Source organism: Macaca fascicularis, chromosome 8, assembly GCF_037993035.2.
Source record: "Macaca fascicularis isolate 582-1 chromosome 8, T2T-MFA8v1.1".
In the NCBI taxonomy this organism is placed as follows: Eukaryota; Metazoa; Chordata; class Mammalia; order Primates; family Cercopithecidae; genus Macaca; species Macaca fascicularis.
This window is the reverse complement of record NC_088382.1, coordinates 72,084,895-72,103,541: the sequence shown is the minus strand read 5'-3', so window position 1 is coordinate 72,103,541 and position 18,647 is coordinate 72,084,895. Positions and strand designations below refer to the sequence as shown.

General features: G+C 39.4%; 1 long non-coding RNA gene and 1 pseudogene across 3 annotated transcripts in view; both read left to right on the top strand.

Annotated features, from left to right (window-relative positions):
• LOC123575208 (uncharacterized) overlaps positions 1-18,647 on the top strand; it is a 115,948-nt gene that overhangs the window by 95,445 nt on the left and 1,856 nt on the right. For all 3 annotated transcript variants that reach the window (XR_012416447.1, XR_010577316.1, XR_012416446.1), the window contains exon 3: positions 15,670-15,811. This is a non-coding gene — a long non-coding RNA (uncharacterized lncRNA). The remainder of the gene's footprint in view (positions 1-15,669; positions 15,812-18,647) is intronic.
• On the top strand, positions 9,830-11,689 carry LOC102122960 (serine/threonine-protein kinase PLK1 pseudogene; annotated as a pseudogene).

The following is an 18,647-nucleotide window of genomic DNA, read 5'->3' as shown; positions in this document are numbered from 1 at the left end:
TACAAAGCAATAGATAACAAAAAGAGTACTTGTGACCAGAAATGAAGTATTTCAATACAAAAATCTGAAACTGGTGGCAGATGTTAGAATGGCCTCAAGGAGATGGTTAAGGAAAGCTAGAAGAGTTTGGGGAGATCATTTATGAATACTTGAAAGACAATGAAGAGAACATTGTTAGAACTGAAGAAAAGGGGACCCTAGTCTTATCGTATAAAGTTTGGCAACCCTTTTGACTTGAAGTAATATAGGAAATATGAAATTTTACCTAACTAATGAACTCAATGATCTAGCTCAGGAGATTTCAAGGCAGAATGCTGAAATATTCACTATTCAACCTATGGTAAAATAGTCTAGTCTAGAATACAATATAAGAAGAAAGTTAGGGACTGTCTCTTCTTTTTTTGTTGTTGTTGAGATGGAGTCTTGCTCTGTTGCCCAGTCTGGAGTGCAGTGTCACCATCTTGGCTCACTGCAAGCCCTGCCTCCTGGGTTCATGCCATTCTCCTTCCTCAGCCTCCCGAGTAGCTGGGACTACAGGCACCTGCCACCACGCCCGGCTAACTTTTTGTACTTTTTAGTAGAGACAGGGTTTCACGGTGTTAGCAAGGATGGTCTTGATCTCCTGACCTCGTGATCTGCCCGCCTCAGCCTCCCAAAGTGCTGGGATTACAGGCATGAGCCACTGCGCCTGGCCAGGACTGCCTCATTATTTTAACATAATTTAGAGGACATATAGAGTGCACAGGAAAGTCTTTCTAGCCAGCAAAATATTCTGAAAGTCAGAAATGTCCTTAGAGCAAAAGTTAAGCCCAAAGAAGTAAGTCCAGAACTCTGGGAAAAATTGAAGTCAGAATGAGGCTGTAAGGCCCCTTGTTAAATACCTCAGAAATATATAAGGGTATGCCTTACAGATTCTTTTGCTTAAGCAATTGTATTTTAAAGAATATTAAGAATTTTTTTTTTTTTCCAAAATACAAAATGCTTAAGTCAGGTAAGTGTCTGTCTTGTGAAGTAATACGGGTGTGGCTTTTGTCTAATGGAATGAAATATAATTTGATATAGTAGATAACTACAAATTTTTAGATTTATACTCTAACAGAAAGACTTATCAGTTTGACCTAAAACAGACATACACAGTACAAAATGAAAAACAAATAATATTTATTCTCCTAACCTTCCATAGACAGGAAGTAGGCTGAGAAGGCTACTCAACTGCAAAACTGATGCATTTCTTAATAGAAAAGGAAGGATGACTCAAATCCACAGAGTGAATCCAAATACAACTGCGAATATTTTTCAGGAACCAGGGCAGAGCCCTGATCAAGGAACTGTCAACATGTCAACATGTGGCTGGCTGGATTCAGAGCTGCTATGAAGAAATCTGTTTTGTGGTTCCTATTTTCCCACATTTTGAAGGTTGCCGTACCTCAGTTTCACATTTTATGTTTTGTGTAGGGGAGTGTAGATGATTTGTCTCTTTAGTTGACTGGAACTCCTCTTGAGGAGATTCATAACATGGTCCTGATTTAGATAACAAGATTCTGGACTTTGCGATGATGTGAAAGTTGAATGAGACGTTGGGCATCATACAGGAAATTAACACATTTTCCATGTGGGATAAATACAAATAATTTGTGGCTGTAGGAAAGTTGGTAGCAGAGTAATGATGTCAACAGATTCTCTGACATTTCTCCCATTGGGTGGTTGGATTTATTTTCCTTCCCATTGGACTGAGAGTCCTCTGAGCACATGGCATGATGGGATGGAGTGAGAGTGAAATTATGGCAGTTGCAGGGCTAGATTTTAAGACGATTAGAAGCCTTTGCCTTTATCTCTTAAGCTCTGAGCTACCATTTAAAAATCTGATTTCCCAGGTGGAGACACCACATGAAGGAGACCTAAGAATACATGGGGAAGGAAAGGAGAACTTGAACTAAGGAGCCCAGCTGCAGCCAGTCTTCCAGATGTCACTCTCCAAGTACAAGGCATGAAAGTGAAGTTATGTGAACAATGTCAGTCAATGTCAAAGAGAGAAAACCACCCAGCCAGGCCTGCCCAAGTTCTAATCAACACAATCATGTGATGTAATAAAATGCCTTTCATTTCAAGTCACTATATTTTGAGATAATTAGTTTTGCAGCAAGAGATAATTGGCATGTCCCCCTAAGAAATGGAATTAGAAAGAATTGAGAAGCCTGAGTGGAATGTGCATATTTATATCAAGGGAAGTAATGACTGAATAAAACATAGAATTTTTGATATTAGGAATAAAGATAGATCTTTGGTGAGAGGACACAATGACCCCAAGGTATCAAGGAACATTTACATGTTTATAATTCACATAACCAAATAGTTGAGGACTTAAGTTTCTGGCTAACCATGTGAGTAATGAGTATTGAGACCTATAATTTATGGGTGTATTCGTTTTCATAAGTACTTTCAGGTGCTCATAGTCCTGGATGAATTTGGGGAATAGGTTAGGTGGCTTTGGGGGAGTTCAGATCCTAAAGAGTGATGGCCCTTGTCTTGTGATTCGGACTTCTGTCAGAGGCTTTCTAACACTTGCTAAAAGTTCTTAATTATATCCATTCATTCAGCAATATTCATTGTGTCATTTGCCTATTTGAGTTTATTAATTATTTTGTTAAGCAGGTTTTCCAATGACTTTGTTCTCCTTTTGCTCTTAGAGGCATTGGTAATTCTAATATTCTATTGTTTAATGTTGTCCCAAATTTTACAAAGGCTTTGCTTATTATTTTATAGCCTTTTTCTTAAACTTTTGTCTGACTATGTTATTTGACAAGTTCTGTCTTCAAATTCTGAGATTCTTTCTCATGTTTGATCTAGTCTATTGCTGGAGTTTTCAGGTGTGTTTTGTAATTAATTTGATGAATTATTCAGTTCCAGAATTTCTATTTGGTTGTCTTTTACATGTCTGTCTCTTTGGTAAATTTCTAATTCCTATTCTTGTTTTCTAATTTCTCTATATTTTTTACACAATCCTCTTTTATCTTTCTGAGCTTCTTTAAAATCAATGTTTTGAATTCTTTATCTGGGATTTTATAAAGTCCGTTTTGATTAGGATCTATTGCTGGAGAAAAATTGTTCCTTTGGATGTGTCATACTTCCTTGCTTTTTCATGTTTCCTGTGTCTTTTCATTGATACCCATACATCTTGCATAACAGTTGTTTCTTCTAATTTTTAAAATTTTCTTTCATAGGAGAGGACTTTTTCAGAATATATATATATACATATATATATGAATAAATATATATTTTGTTGGGTAGGACATTTTGGTTTGATTTTGGATGCATGCAGTAGTGTTCTCTCTATATGATTTATTTAGCCATAAAGAGCGTCAGTGATATCTGTGATTTTTCTAGTAGCTTAGGGTGCAGTTATAAGTAGAAGCTGTGGTAAAGTTTTGTTGGAGATTATAATGCCAAGTGAGTCAGCCTTCAGGCCCTACTGGTAATAGCATTGGGTTGAGTATGCTTGTCCTTGGGCTCCACTGTGGCATATGCTGGCACCAATGTCAGTGAGTTCAATCAACCTGATTCTTGGGGTTCCAGGTGACTTACTCTGGTGTCAGTAATGTCAGTGGTGGTCCAGGCATGTTAGAGGGTTCTTGGGTCCCTTAGCAGTGGATTTGATATGAACAATGGCAGTAGTGGTGGTGGAGCAACCCCCTGGCACCCAAGAGGCTCTGTTGGTGTTTGTGGTAGCTGCAACAAGTTTAGTGTACCATTCACCTTTTTTTGCTGGTGGTGCATGTGGGTGAGTGCCAGCTGTGTGTTATCAGCAGGTTTTGTTGGCCTGACCTCAGACCCTGGGAAGAGTATTTAGATGCAATTGATGGTGGACTGGGCTGGACAATTTCTAGGCCCCTGGGTGCACAAGTGCTAGGGCAATGGGATGGGCCAGCAGACTTGTCCTCTTGCACCCTGGTAGTACATTCAAGTGCTGGCAGAGATAGGCAGAGGCAGAGTGGTCCCCAGGAGACTGGCAAAATGGTCAGCAGTAGGCAGTGGCAGCAACACTGTGGGCTTTCCACCAGGTGGAGTGAGGTTATTCTCAGTGGGGACAATGTAGGGAGGTAGCTTTGTGATGCGTGGTTTCCTTGCCCTTTGGTCCCATAGCAGCCCGCGGCAGTGATGGTGCGATGTGTCCTCACAGCATGTGAAAGTGCCCAGCTTCCCATCTTCCTCCTTGGTCAAGCAGTGGCAAAAGCAGCAACAGCCCTGGCTCTAGGGCAGGACACAGACTTTTACAGTTTGGGCTCTTGGAATAACACCAGCTGCAGGCCTGGGAGAGGGGAGGGTGGAGCCATTCTCAAGGAGAGCTGTGTAGGCGGTTAGCTGTGGGGATTGTGGTTTGCTCCCATTGAAGGCTGCAGCTGTGGGGGCATTTGTTCTTGCAGTGTGAGAAGGTGCCCAGCCTTCTCTCCCACTCCTTGGTCTGGGGCGGCAACAGTATCATCAGCCCCAGGATAGGATTTAGTTTTTGGGGGGGCTTAACTTTCAGAATGGCAAAAGGCTGCAGCTGCTCAGGGTTTGGAAGTCTATGGGACTCAGCATGAGTTACATCTCTAGAGTAGTTCCTCTGTGCAGCCTCTGGGCAACTCTGTGTTAGTGTTGAGGCCTACACATATTGAGGGGCTTTCCAATAGCTAGGATTGTGAAAGTTTGCAATGGGAATGTGGAGCTCTGAGGGATTCTTACCTGCCCTTTCCTAGCATTTGGGCACTTTTCTCAGTTCTCAGCCAATCCCAGCCAACCAGCCAAGCAGGCTGCCTAGCTTCCCTCTTCTTTTTCTTTTTTTTTTTTTTTGAGACAGAGTCTCACTCTGTCACCAGGCTGGAGTGCAGTGGTGCAATCTCGGCTCACTGCAACCTCCGCCTCCTGGGTTCAAGTGATTCTCCTGCCTCAGCCTCCCGAGTAGCTGGGACTGCAGATGCCCGCCACCACACCTGGCTAATTTTTTTTTTTTTTTTTGTATTTTTAGTAGAGATGGGGTTTCACCATGTTGGTCAGGATGATCTCAATCTCTTGACCTCGTGATCCACCTACCTCGGCTTCCCAAAGTGCTGGGATTACATGCGTGAGCCACCGCGCCCGGCCTTCCCTCTTCTTATTTACTTCCCATTGCTTCTCTGTTGAACCCCAGTGTTCTGGCTTAAATGATTTATTTGAAGCGTGAATATATACGTGCTATTTTGGTTCCTCTCTGTGGAGGAGGTTCATACAAGCTGCATCTAGTCTTGAACCACCTCCCTCAAAAGATAATATATTTTTATCATATATTCTGTTTGTGAATATGTTAGGTAATAAGTATAATAAATGTGTTAACATGCCCTAAAACACCTTCACATGAAATGTACACCTTGACTGAATGATTTTGTGACTTACAGTCTTCTAGTTCCATGATTTTTCTACGTAAGGTTATTTTTTGCCATCAACAGTGTGGGTAATGCAGTTATTTCTTGAACTAACACATAAAATAATTAATGCCACTTTGGGGGCTCTTGAATGTCCTTTGCATTTGTGAAGAACAATACAATTGTTGGACCCTTACATCGAGAATGTCACTGAACGCATGTGATAACCGACTTCCAGTACCCTCCCCTCTCTCCACATTTTTGTCTGTACCTATCTGAACCCCGATGGAAGGTAACGCTCATTTTTTTCTGTCATGAAAATGAGGGGATGTAATTGGTAATCAGGGTAAGTGTACTTTAACTATGCCAAGTCTGAAGACAATTGCTAGAGGACACTTGCCTCTCTGTACATACTTACTTTCAGAGTCTCAATTCTGGTTCAGTTATGAAAACCTTTGTCTGTTACTAGCAAAATGAACATTCATGTAAAATACCTGGTACTATGCTTGACTGGGATCAGAGGCTGCATAGCTTCTTTACCCCTGTGTTCCACATTCAAATCATATTTACAGAGTACTTTCATCAACTAATACTTCTGTGTATTCATTTTTTTCTGTTACTTTGGATGATGATATTATTTAATCATCTTCCAATCTGCCTTAATTGTGCTATCTCTAGGGATGTTAAAACATTTGTTTAGTGACTTGTGGGATACTCTAATATATTATCCTTTTTAATCTTAGTAAATACCAACAGTCATATCAGAGAGTAGAAACTATGTTTCATCTCCAGAAAGAGAAATTTAGGCAGTCCTTAGGAAGGCTCAACCCTAGGACATATCATTGTCTGTTCCTTTTTCCCTCAGGCTATCATTCAATCCTGATGCTTCCTTTCCTGAAATTGTAACACGGAATTTAAGCTTATTTTAGAGAACTTAGAAAACAATAAGAAAAAAAAAGAAGATAACATTTATCTCCACAGAAGCAATCAGTGTTAACGTGATGATCTATATATTTGATTTTATTATGTAGATATATGTTTGTATGAATATGTTTGTATATTAGCACACATATAAAAAATATAGCACACATATTTGTTCTTAGCTTCACAGTATTGTCATTGTCTTTACCAAAATTACTTTAAAAATGTAAGTCAGTAAGAGTATAGTAATTCATTGTATTGATCTCACATAATATCCTTAATTTACTTCTGTTTTTGAACTTTTGTATCAAGATAAATATTTTGTCATTCTTTCATATTGTTTTTATTTCAATTCTTGTCTAAATTTATCTTCAGAATTGATGCTGAGAAATGGAATTACCAGGTCAAATGGCATTAATAACTTATTTGATTGGCAAATTATTTTTGCAGAAAAATTTTAACAATTTTTGCTTCCACCATCAATGGACAGGAAAGCCCATCTCATGACACCTTTTTCTAACATTATCACTATAGTTTCTCTTGCAGACATTTACTTTCTTGCTCACCGTCTCTATAGCAAAAATCCTTAGAACTGTTTTTCATCTTAGCCATTAGACTCTTACATTGGGTTTAGTTCCATTATAAAGTTGTGGGTTAATAAGAGCCCAGTAATTAACTGGAAATGTTAGTAAAAATAAATGAAAATATTCTGAATTTTGTGTATGACCTTATATGTACAAACTATTGTTTCAACCATATTTCTTTTCCCTAAATGCTACTAACTGTTAGCTCAAAGACCCTTATCCATATTTCCCAAAATAACTGTGTTTTGTCTATAAACTCTTAAAATTATAGAGCTGCAGTGACTTCAACTCTCTATTTGTTTACTGATCTTCTCAGCTTCATTAAATACATGTACGAAAGAAACCTTTCCCTATTAATTCTTCCAAGTGTAAAACTTCCCTAATACTAACTTCTGCATTATTCCCAGTTTGTCATATTTTTCTTCTTTCATTGTCAAAATGAAATACATCTTGGAATCTCTTCAAATCATTCACTCTTTTATTCATCCAAGAAATAGATATTCATTGTGCTGAGTGCTGGAAAGGTACTGCAGTCCTGGCTTTCTGGTGTGTTCCTAATGCTTAGAATTCCTGAGCGAAATCCCAGGGGCCAATAATGTGTAACTGGTAATGTTTTATTGCTCCAGTTCACTTTGGATTTGGTTTCTCATTACTCGTCATCTGTCACAAAGTTTAAGTAAGCTGTAAGAAAAATTTACACTCTCTTCTTATACTCTAGTCCAAAACCACATTATTAATATCATCTTTACATATTTCATATTGAATATAAATATTTGACAATACCTACTATACCTTCCTTCCATTTGTTTTCAATTGGACATTAACCAATGGTTATATTTATTTGACAAACTTACTCCCTATTACATTTATGATAGATGTTCACTATAGCAATGCTTACGTACAGAGCACTATAAATTATGTTTTGTAGTAATGTCTCATAACACCAAAACAAGGTATCATCTTCGAATTAGTCAATCTTTTCAATTCATAAAAGTTAGCTATATCTTGTGAGGGCTTGCATTGGCTATAAAAAGGATGCTCAAAAAAATACAGAAGTAGCATGATGAAAGAAAACCTGGGACCCTCTAGTGTTCCTAGAGTTGAGGACCTGAGGAAAGATTATTTGGTCTGAGGGACTGATCTCAGAGCACACCTCTAGGTATTCTCAGATATTCATAAAGTCTCCGCAGTTTTAGCTCTATTTCTGGAGCTCAAGGTGAGCCTCTAGACAGAGTATAGAATCTTAAGATGAGTCTCTGAACCACACGTGGGTATGGAACCTTGGCAGATCCCTAATATTTTAAGTTAACATTAATGAAAGGGCAAGGTCTGCAGAGACTCAAGGGCTATAATTGTTAAGTTCACAGTGTTCAATCCTAGTGTGACTCATGGAGAGGAAGAAGAGTCCTGTGTTCTGGAAAAGATGAACTTCTCAGCCAGGTTTTAGATGTGAATAATGTTGCAGTGCTGCTGACCTGGGGAGAGGTTGGTGGGGCAGAGAAAAAGGTCAGTTTTGGAAAAGGGAATTGGACCAGACCTGTAGGTGCAGATGAGATCCCAGATGAAGGCAGGTTTGAGGAGCGACACAAGCAAAGAAGGGTCTATAGAAGAGTGTTTTTAGGTTCCACTTTTGACTTCTGTCCTAGCCTTCCATATGTTTACTGCATACTAGATTTTATGTGTGATGTAATTATAGCCATCTCTGTGGCTGTACTTTTATTTTCCCATCCATTTTCCTTGAACCTGTTAAAAGGATACTGGACCTCTTTCCTCTGGCAGTACTACTGCTAAATTCCTGAAGAGTTTGGCCACGTAGTATGTCTTACCCCACTAGGGCTTGTGATTATAACTTATTATGCAAGATGCTATAGGAAATGGGGATAAAATGTCATAAGACAGCATCCCTCAAAGTATTAAAATATGGTCAATTAGATGAAACATTAGCATGTATAATGCTAGTACACAGTAGTATGTAAAATATTCAATGAGAGCAAAACATTTTAATTATCTAGAAAAAAAGCACTGATTATTCTTTAGCTGTAGTAACAAGCAACTACCAGATCTGGTGTGAAACAATTCTAACTGACCAGTGACAACCTCACATCGGTAATAACTCTTCTGGGTGCCTAGCATTTTGTGATAGATCCACACTTCTGGGAGTCAGCTAATGTGCAACAGCTACACCTAAATAACTAACTCTCCACAGTTAAAGGTTCACACGTCCCTAACAGGTCTTGCTTCTGTGTGTCCATCAATCTCACTTGTCCAAACCCTGTAGAAGATCAGCAGTTTGCTTTATTCAAAGACATTGCATCCTGCAAGCACCATTTTCCCTCATTGAGTAAGCAACAATTAATATTTCTGTGTTAGATTTTGATTGGTGGCTGCTTCTTTTGAATTCATTTATTAAACCCAAATTGGTCGGACATGTTTCTCCTGGAGTCACAAACTATCAGGAAATGAGCAGCCTAGGGAAGACAATTCTCCAAGTTTAGACTGACCAATCCTGAAATCCTGACTTTAACAATGTCTTTACCAAGCCAGGTGTTGTCATGAGAAATAATTATGCCAGTTTTTAGGAGTTAGATGATATCAGGGATAAAAAGTTTTCCTTGTAAAAACAAGTTAGTTGACAATTTTGGCAAGAGGTCTATCAATGTGAAGTCCTGCTGTTTCTAACTTACTGATGTCAGAATCTAACTGGGAAACCTACGAAATGTTTACCTGAGCTTGTGAGTGGAAATAGAGGATGTGATGAACTTCCACTTCTCGACGCTGCCTGCTATTAATTAGGCTTGCCATGGCCAGGTCCCTTATATTGTTTCCATTATAACCAGAGAGGAAAGAGCCAAAAGCCTTAAAGAAAGTGGTTTTAGGAATTCGTGGAGGAGCGGAGCGGTGAGGAGCCTCTGCTGGGACCCACGTCTGCTGAGCAGCTCCAGGAACATGACTGCAACGGTGACTGCGGGGAAGCGACACGGGCACCGGCAGTCCCTGGGAAAGCTGGGGTCCCTGGAGTTGCAGCTCCGGGAGCTCCAGAGGCTGCTCCTCCCGTGAAAGAGATCCCGGAGGTCCTAGTGGACCCACGCAGCCGGCAGCGCTATGTGTGGGACCGCTTTTTAGGCAAGGACGGCTTTGCCAAGTGCTTCCGAGATCTCCGTCGCGGACATCAAGGTAGTGTTCACGGGCAAGATTGTGCCTAAGTCTCTGCTACTCATGCCGCACTATGAGGAGATGTCCATGGAAATATCCATTCACTGCAGCCTCGCCCACCAGCGTGTCGTAGGATTCCACGGCTTTTTCGAGGACAAGGACTTTGTGTTCATGGTGGTGTTGGAGCTCTGCCGCCGGAGATCTCTCCTGGAGCTGCACGAGAGGAGGAAAGCCCTAACTGAACTTGAGGCCCGGCACTATGTAGTCTGCGGCAAATTGTGCTTGGCTGCCAGTACCTGCTCCAAAACCGAGTTGTTCACCGAGACCTTAAGCTGGGCAACCTTTTCCTGAATGAGGTTCTGGAGGTGAAAACAGGGAATTTGGGACTGGCAAACCAAAGTCGAATATGACGGTGAGAGAAAGAAGACCCTGTGTGGAACTACTAATTACGTAGCTCCCGAGATGCTGAGCAAGAAAGGGCACAGTTTTGAAGTGTATGTGCGGTCCAGTGGGTGTATCATGTATACCTCGTCAAAGAGCAAATCACCTTTTGGCACCTCTTGCCTAAAAGAGACCTACCTCCAAATCAAGAAGAGTGAATACAGTATTCCTAAGCGCATCAACCCTGTGGCCGCCTCCCTCATCCAGAAGACGCTTCAGACAGATCTCACGGCCCGCCCAACCATTAACGAGCAGCTTAACAATGAGTTATTTACTTCTGGCTACATCCCAGCCCGTCTCCCCATCACCTGCCTGACCATTCCACCGAGGATTTCCGTCGCTCCCAGCAGCCTGGACCCCAGCAACAGAAAGCCCCTCACGGTCCTAAATAAACGCTTGGAGAATATCCTGCCTGAGAGTCCCCGGGAAAAAGAAAAACCAGGGGTTTCAGAGACGGGTGAGGTGGTCGACTGCCACCTCATGACATGCTGCATGCTGCACAGAGTCAATGCATCCAAGCCCTCGGAGGGAGGGCTGGTCAGGCAAGAGGAGGCTGAGGATCTTGCCCGCATCTCCATTTTTCTGGGTCAGCAAGTGGATGGACTATTCAGGCAAGTACGGTCCTGGGTATCAGTTGTGGATAGCAGCGTGGAGGTGCTCTTCAATGGTGGTGACAGCCTGCAGTACCTAAAGTGTGATGGCACCGAGTCCTACTTCACCGTGAATTCCCATCCCAATTCCTTGATGAAGAAGATCTCACTCTTTAAATATGTCCGCAGTTACTTGAGCGAGCACTTGCTGAAGGCAGGTACCAACATCACGCCACGCGAAGGCAATGAGCTCGCCCCGCTGCCCTACCTGCGGACCTGGTTCCGCACCCGCAGCGCCATCATCCTGCACCTCAGCAACCGCAGCGTGCAGATCAACTTCTTCTAGGATCACATCAACCTCATCTTGTGCCTACTGACGGCAGCCGTCACCTACATCGACGAGAAGCGGAACTTCCGCACCTAACCACCTGAGTCTCGTGGAGGAGTAAGGCTGCTGCAAGGAGCTGGCTGCTACGCCCACACTATGGTGGACAAGGTGCTGAGCTCGTGCTCTGGCGGCAACCGCTTCAAGGCCTCCTAATAGCCGCCCATCCCTCCGGACTGATGCCCTTCTCACTCCCACCTGCACCTGGAGCCCACAATGGTTGTCTCCCACAATGCCATGTCTGCAGTGTGCCCCCGAGCCCCGGGGACGGGGCAGATCTGCGTCATCCTTGAGGATGGGGGTTACTGTGTAAGTTATTTTTTGTACATGTTCGGATGTGGGTTCTATAGACTCGTCCCTTCCCCCTCAACCCCACCATATGAATTTCACAGAATATTTTTCTATTGAGTCCGGGACTGTCCTTTCCTTGGCTTTATATACGTTAAACAGATGTGAATCTTCTAAAAGAAGAAGAGGAAGAGGAAGAGGAAGAGGGAGAAGGAGAAGGAGAAGGAGAAGGAGAAGGAGAAGGAGAAGGAGAAGGAGAAGAAGAAGAAGAAGAAGAAGAAGAAGAAGAAGAAGAAGAAGAAGAAGAAGAAGAAGAAGAAGAAGAAGAAGAAGGTTTAGTTTATTTATAATTTAGGCAACTTAGAAGGATAAAATATTAGAGACATTTTATCCTGCTCATGCAGGATATTAGAGGGGAGTTTAAAAAAATCTAAATTGTTTGTAATTACATTAGCCACTGGAAAGTATAGTCTAGTAGTCTTTTCAGTATAGAAATAACCTATTATTTGCCTCAGGGAGATGTGGAAAGTGGAGGTATATCGCCATGACTTGACAGACATCACTGCTCGCTGGATACAGCAGGCCTAATGTAGGTTGCATCTCGTGTTTAACTTTGTCGTGTGTGTGTGTGTGTGTGTGTGTGTGTGTGTGTGTGTGTGTGTGTAGTGGAAAAGTCCTCCGGCTCCTAGACTAGATTTTATGGGGAGATGCATGCAAACACAGAAGTAAATCAGCTGAGAATAATAATCATATACAACTCCCACCTTTGGGTGTCTGATAATGAGCAAAGTAGAAGACTAAGCATCTATAATTCTTCAGAAAGGGGGGATTTGAAAGGGTAATTATATTGTGAGGCAGGGTGAAAAAAATACCATTCTGTAATAAAAAAGGAAACTCGAAATCTTGGAGTAAAACTGAGAAAAAAAATGATAATCAGTGTTAGGTCACTAGGACCTATCTCCGTACTCCTTGTCTAACACTGAAAGGAGCCCCCTTTTTTCTGTTTTTTTTTTTTTTTTTTTTTTTTTTTTTTTTTTTTTTTTTAAGACAGGATCTCACTCTGTCACCCAGGCTAGAGTGCAGTGGCATGATCTCGGCTCAGTGCAGCCTCTCGACCTCAACCTGCTGGGCTCAAGAGATTCTCCCACCTCAGGCCCCTGAGTATCTGGGACTACAGGTGCACATCACCACCCGGTTGCTTTTTGTTTGTATTTTTTGTAGAGATGGGATTTCACCATGTTGCCATGCTGGTCTCAAACTCCTGAGCTCAAGTAATCCTCCCACCTCAGCCTCCCAAAGTGTTGGGATTACATGCATGAGCCCACTGCACCTGGCTGCAAAGACATAAGACTTGTTTAAAAAAAAATAAATAAAAACTTCTTCTAAAGTCTTGAGCAACACTGTTAAGGAGTCCACCCTTGTTTTAGTACAACTGAGGGTTAAAGTAAGAGATGAGGCCGGGATTCTTTTTGCTCTAAAATAACAGCCAAGGTCATGCTACTTTTTTAAGAGTTGTTTTGTGTTTGTTATGTAATCTCCAAAAGAGTAAACTGTCTTTATTCCAAAATTGTATAACTCCTGCCCTAGTCAATGTTGCCTTAGCATATAGGAATATAAAAGAAATCCGAAGTATCTTTTGAACACTTACTGTTTGATTAAATTTATCCACGAGAGAGGTACTTTTCATCAATAGAATTATCAGTCAACCTCTCTCTTTTGTTAAATAGCCAACTATTGCATGACCTGTTTTTTGATTCATAATTACACAAGCAAAGACCATGGATTTTTGCATTATCTATTTTGCTAAAAAAGAGATAGAAAGGGCCAAAGATCCATGAAGGCCAAATAAAGGATTAAAACTATTAAAACTAGGGTAGGAGTTATTTAAATAGCTACTCTAATATATTTTCTGTTAGTTAAGAAAAACTAAAAGTATATTTAGCAAAAATAAAAATACAATATAAAGACCATAATTAAAATAAACAAGAAAAAAAAAAAGAGAAACGTAAAAATTCAGACAAACTAGAACTTGCTAAAATAAACCCAAAAAGTAAAATATAAAAAATTAAACAAAAAATGTTCAAGTGGTTGGCATATACTTAGGACATTCAACAAAAGTGTTAAAAGCTTAAAAGATGCAACAATATAATTAATAAAATAACGCAAAATGGATTTAGTCAAAAGACTTGAAGGAGAAAAACAGACTAAAAAGTAAAAGTTAAATGTAAAATGACAATATTCTAAGAATTAATAACATGGCTCGGTGGCAATGTCTTTATAACAGAAAGCAAATGCACACAGCACAAAATGCTTTACCTATATATTTGCACCAAAAGCCTTAATTGTTTCATTTTTTAATCAATATTTCCAATATTTAGAAAGTGACAATCATCCAATATATAGGTAAAATTTTACTGATTTAAAATATTCATCACATTTATAATAGTAAAATATCAGAAACATTTAGCTATAACAAAAATTTAAATATTATAGAGCTTCCGTAGTCAGCTATTACTATCCTGGGTCCCATCCACTATTGTTAACTCAAGGGTTTTTCTCCTGCAGTTATTCTCTCTGTATCTTGAATCACCAAATTACTGCTATTAGTATAAAACATACTTTAATATTTTTCACATCTCAAAATATACTTCATCCAGTAAATCACTTATAACCAGAATGTTTACAAACCCTAAAAATCAGTAAGGATAAGAGAGTTAACCAAAAAGAAAAGTTGACAATTGACACATTTTAAAAGATACTACATCTGGTCCAATTGGCCAATAAATATATTATCTCATTGGCCATCAGAAAAATGCAAATAATATATCACAATTGATAAAATGAAATGAAAATGCAACTAAGTTTTAGCAAAAATAGCAACTGAAATGCTTATAAAGTGTTTCAATAAAAAATATTTAGAATACTTTGGCCATAGTTTCTTAATATATGTCTTTTCTATGATCCAGCAATTTGATTCCCAGGTGTAAGCCCCATGGAAACTCATACATAAGTCACCAAAATCCATGTACTAGAAGATATATGACTAGTAACTAAGAAATTATTAATAGCACAAAGTGGCACTATGCATAATCATCCAAAATTGTGAACTTTTCAAATTCCCTTCAACACTATAATGGATAAATAAATTATAGTACATATATCCAGACAATAGAAAATTAAATAGCAGTGAGGATGAAAAACCTATAACTACTTGTAACAAAGTGAATAATTCTCTCAGAAAATAATACACGGCAAAGGAAACCGGAAAGAAAAGATTATCTAACCCTCTAGTGTTGGACTGCAGTATGGGATTGCCCTTTTAGGGGTAATTTTTGAGTGCATGGAGCACGAGGGCTTCTGGGGATGTAGTAATGCTCTTTTCTTTGATCTGCAGGCTGTTAAGTTTCTGAAAATTCATCAAGAGTTATATTTAAAATATGTGCACTTTTGTAAGTATATATGCTTAAATTAAAGGTGAAAAAAAAAAACACTTGACCCCACAGTGCCCTCTAACTACCACATGTGCATCTGGCCTTTTATAATAAGCCTTCTTAAATGAGTGCTCTGTACTTGCTCCATTTACTGTATCCACTTTCTCACACTGTTTTCTTTGTAGATCCCATGTCAATAGGTCTTTTGTGCTGGCTTTTCAACAGTGAGACTTTTCAAGGCTGCCTGAACCAATGGTTAGCTTTCAGCCTTCAACTTAATCAACCTCCCAGCAGCACTTGACATATTGATCTTTTCTTTATTCTTGAAAAAATTTTTTCCTTGGCTTTGTGACACTGCATTATCCCCACTGACCACTCCTTTGTAGTATCTTTTGCTCAGTATAACATATAAAATCAGGCAAATAGCATAACTAGAATTCGGAGAACATTACAAACTTCAAATTCACTATAAGTACAAAAAATTGCCTATTTTCGCAGAGCCATCTCTCAAATTTTGCAGAAAGGTGGGGCTGGCGGTGGATGCTGGAAACACTGCTGAGGAAGAGGGAATGAGAGAAGAGCGAGCCTACAACTGATCTAAAATCCACCCCCTACCCCTGCAAGAAAGGAAGTGTCCACTGTAAGTGTGAAAATACTGAAAAATATTTCTGGTAAATCAGTGCACTGGCTGCAGGGAAGGGATATAATAGTGTGTGGGATGCGTGGTGACTGAATTGAGAGGCAATGCTTCCAAAGAGTAAGAGTACAATAAAAGGAGAGGCATCCTTTGGAGAATGGAAGGAGAAGGGGAAAAGAAGCAAAAGGGAAAATATTGTGATCCTGCTAGAAAAAAAAATAAAATCCAGGACATTCAGTCTCTTCTCACACTAACCAAATAAACAAACTAAACAAGGGGAATCATTAAAGATGTGCAGTCTAAGGCCATACCACCCTGAACGTGCCCGATCTCGTCTGTTCTCGTAAAGATGTGCATTTGCCAACACTGACTTAAAAAGATGCTCTTGATACAAGAAACTTGTAACCAAACCTGCTGGCATTCTGCCCACAAATTGCATAAATGTAAACAGTCTTTATCTACACAGTTACTACAAAAGAAAAACAAAGTGAGAAGCAGACATTTTACCTGATGAAAATTATCTCTCAAGAAACCAACTACAAAGCAGAAGAGTCTAACACAATATTTCAAACTAAATTAAACAGCCTCAGACAAGCAATTGTGGATATATATAACAAGAATAATTAGTTCATATATTAAGGAAGAAATGAAATGAAAGTTGATTGAATTCTAAGAAGAAGCAGAAGGAAGCAGATAAGGGAATGAGAGGGAATGAGGAACAGGGGGCGGGAGAGAGAAGATAACATTTCATCAGCAGTGATGACTAAATTATTAGGAACCCGAGGGAGAATAAAAACTTAATAAGGGACATTGGAGAAAGGTAGGAAATTACCAAGAGAGTGAAAATGAGTTATAATAAGAAATAAAAAGGGTGAGAAGCAAAGTAGCTAAATAAGTAGAAAGGCTAATAGCAAACAAGTCATATATAAAAATAGTATATAAAAAGTCATAATGTAAAAATTCCTGGAGTTAAAATAAAGACTTTTTTTTTTTTCTTTTTTTTTTTTTTGAGACAGAATCTCACTCTGTCGCCTAGGCTGGAGTGCAGCAGGGAGATCTCTGCTCACTGCAAGCTCCGCCTCCCAGGTTCACACCATTCTCCTGCCTCTGCCTCCCAAGTAGCTGTGACTACAGGCGCCCGCCACCACGCCCGGCTAATTTTTTTGTATTTTTAGGAGAGACTGGGTTTCACCGTGTTAGCCAGGATGGTGTCGATCTCCTGACCTCATGATCCGCCTGCCTCGGCCTCCCAAAGTGCTGTGATTACAGGGGTGAGCCACCGCGCCCAGCAGAGACTCTTTTTAAATATGGAAGACACCTAATAGGTTCCTGAGCACTTTTCTTGAAATGACTATGGAGAAATAAAGTTGGAAGGAATAAGTCACAGTAAACGACATTTCGCGAAACCGTTAACACCTACTGGAGAGAGAACCAAAGACTATCCTAGCCCTATTTACTACTGCTAATCTTTGTTATCTGTTTTCTCACACACTAGCACCATTCTAGAATTAATCTGCTTTAGCATTATTTATATTTTCCCAGGATGTGTGTGTGCGTGTGTTTGTGTACCCATCCAGGATCTCCATCTCTCTCCCTTGGTCTTGACATCAAATGACATCAAAGGGACTCCTTTACTTTAAGTTTCCCTGAATGAGTAATGAACCTTTGAATTTCTTGCCCTCACTGGCCTTGGTGAGGTGTGTTTTGACATGGGATGTCCTCAAAGGGGAGAGAACTGGCAAGGGTAGACCTTAGCAATGACCGGTCCCAAGAAGTATGTTAATAAATCTATAAGACTGTAATGATTTAAAAAATCCTTGCCAGGCAAATCCTTTTGACTTATAGGCAAAAGGATCACTAATTTAAAAGGACAAGATAATCAGATTTCTTAAAAGCAACATGAAAAGCAAGACAATAATATAGCAGCATTTTCATGGGAAAAAAAGTGAATCAAATATTTTACATTCAGCAAAACTACTATTTAAGTATCAAGGCTGTGAAGAAAATGATTGTAAACATTCAAGAACCCAGGTTGTACAGTGCTCACAGTTCTTTTTGAAGAGTCTAATCTATTAGAGCTTTAAAACCAAGAGATGACTGGAGGGGCGGGGGGATCATCAGCAAAAGACATCGTGATGAGCACTGATTTATTGAAGTGTAGAACTAAGATTATGGCTAAAGTGGGGAAGAAGGTGGAATAATGGCGAACGAGTGTTACTTTTTGTGTTATGTATTTTGATAAAGTAAAAATAATGCACTAAAATAAAGGAAAAAAAGAAAAAGAGGAACATAGAATAAGCTCATTGATTTTTATACAGGCAATAGGCAGGAGTCAAAAGATACTATTAAAAATCAACAAACCTGATAGTAAATGTTTAGATAAGAAACCAAGACACTGAAAGCATTGGAAAGTAAAAAGTAAAAAAGTAATCACTAGAAGAAAATACTAACTATTCTAAACATCAAATTTAATTTAAAATGTAAAAGAACAAAGTAAATATAACTAATGCAGAAGACAAAACAAATATAATACAATACATATAATAATTATGCAATTATAATTATATAAAGTTATAGGAACTATAAAATGGGTTATATTAGTCATTTCAATAAATATGAATTGGCTTAACTCAATTATTAAAAGAAAACTTTGAGTTTTGCTAACAAAGAAATACTAAGCTATAATTCTGGACATAAGATAACTAAAAAACATGATTCAAAAGACTAATAGGACAACTCAAGGATGTATCAGTCAAATGCAAACAACAAGAAAGCTGATTTTGTGATCCTGTTAAGCAAAGTCAAGTCAAATAAACAAAAAATTAAGTATGACAAAGAC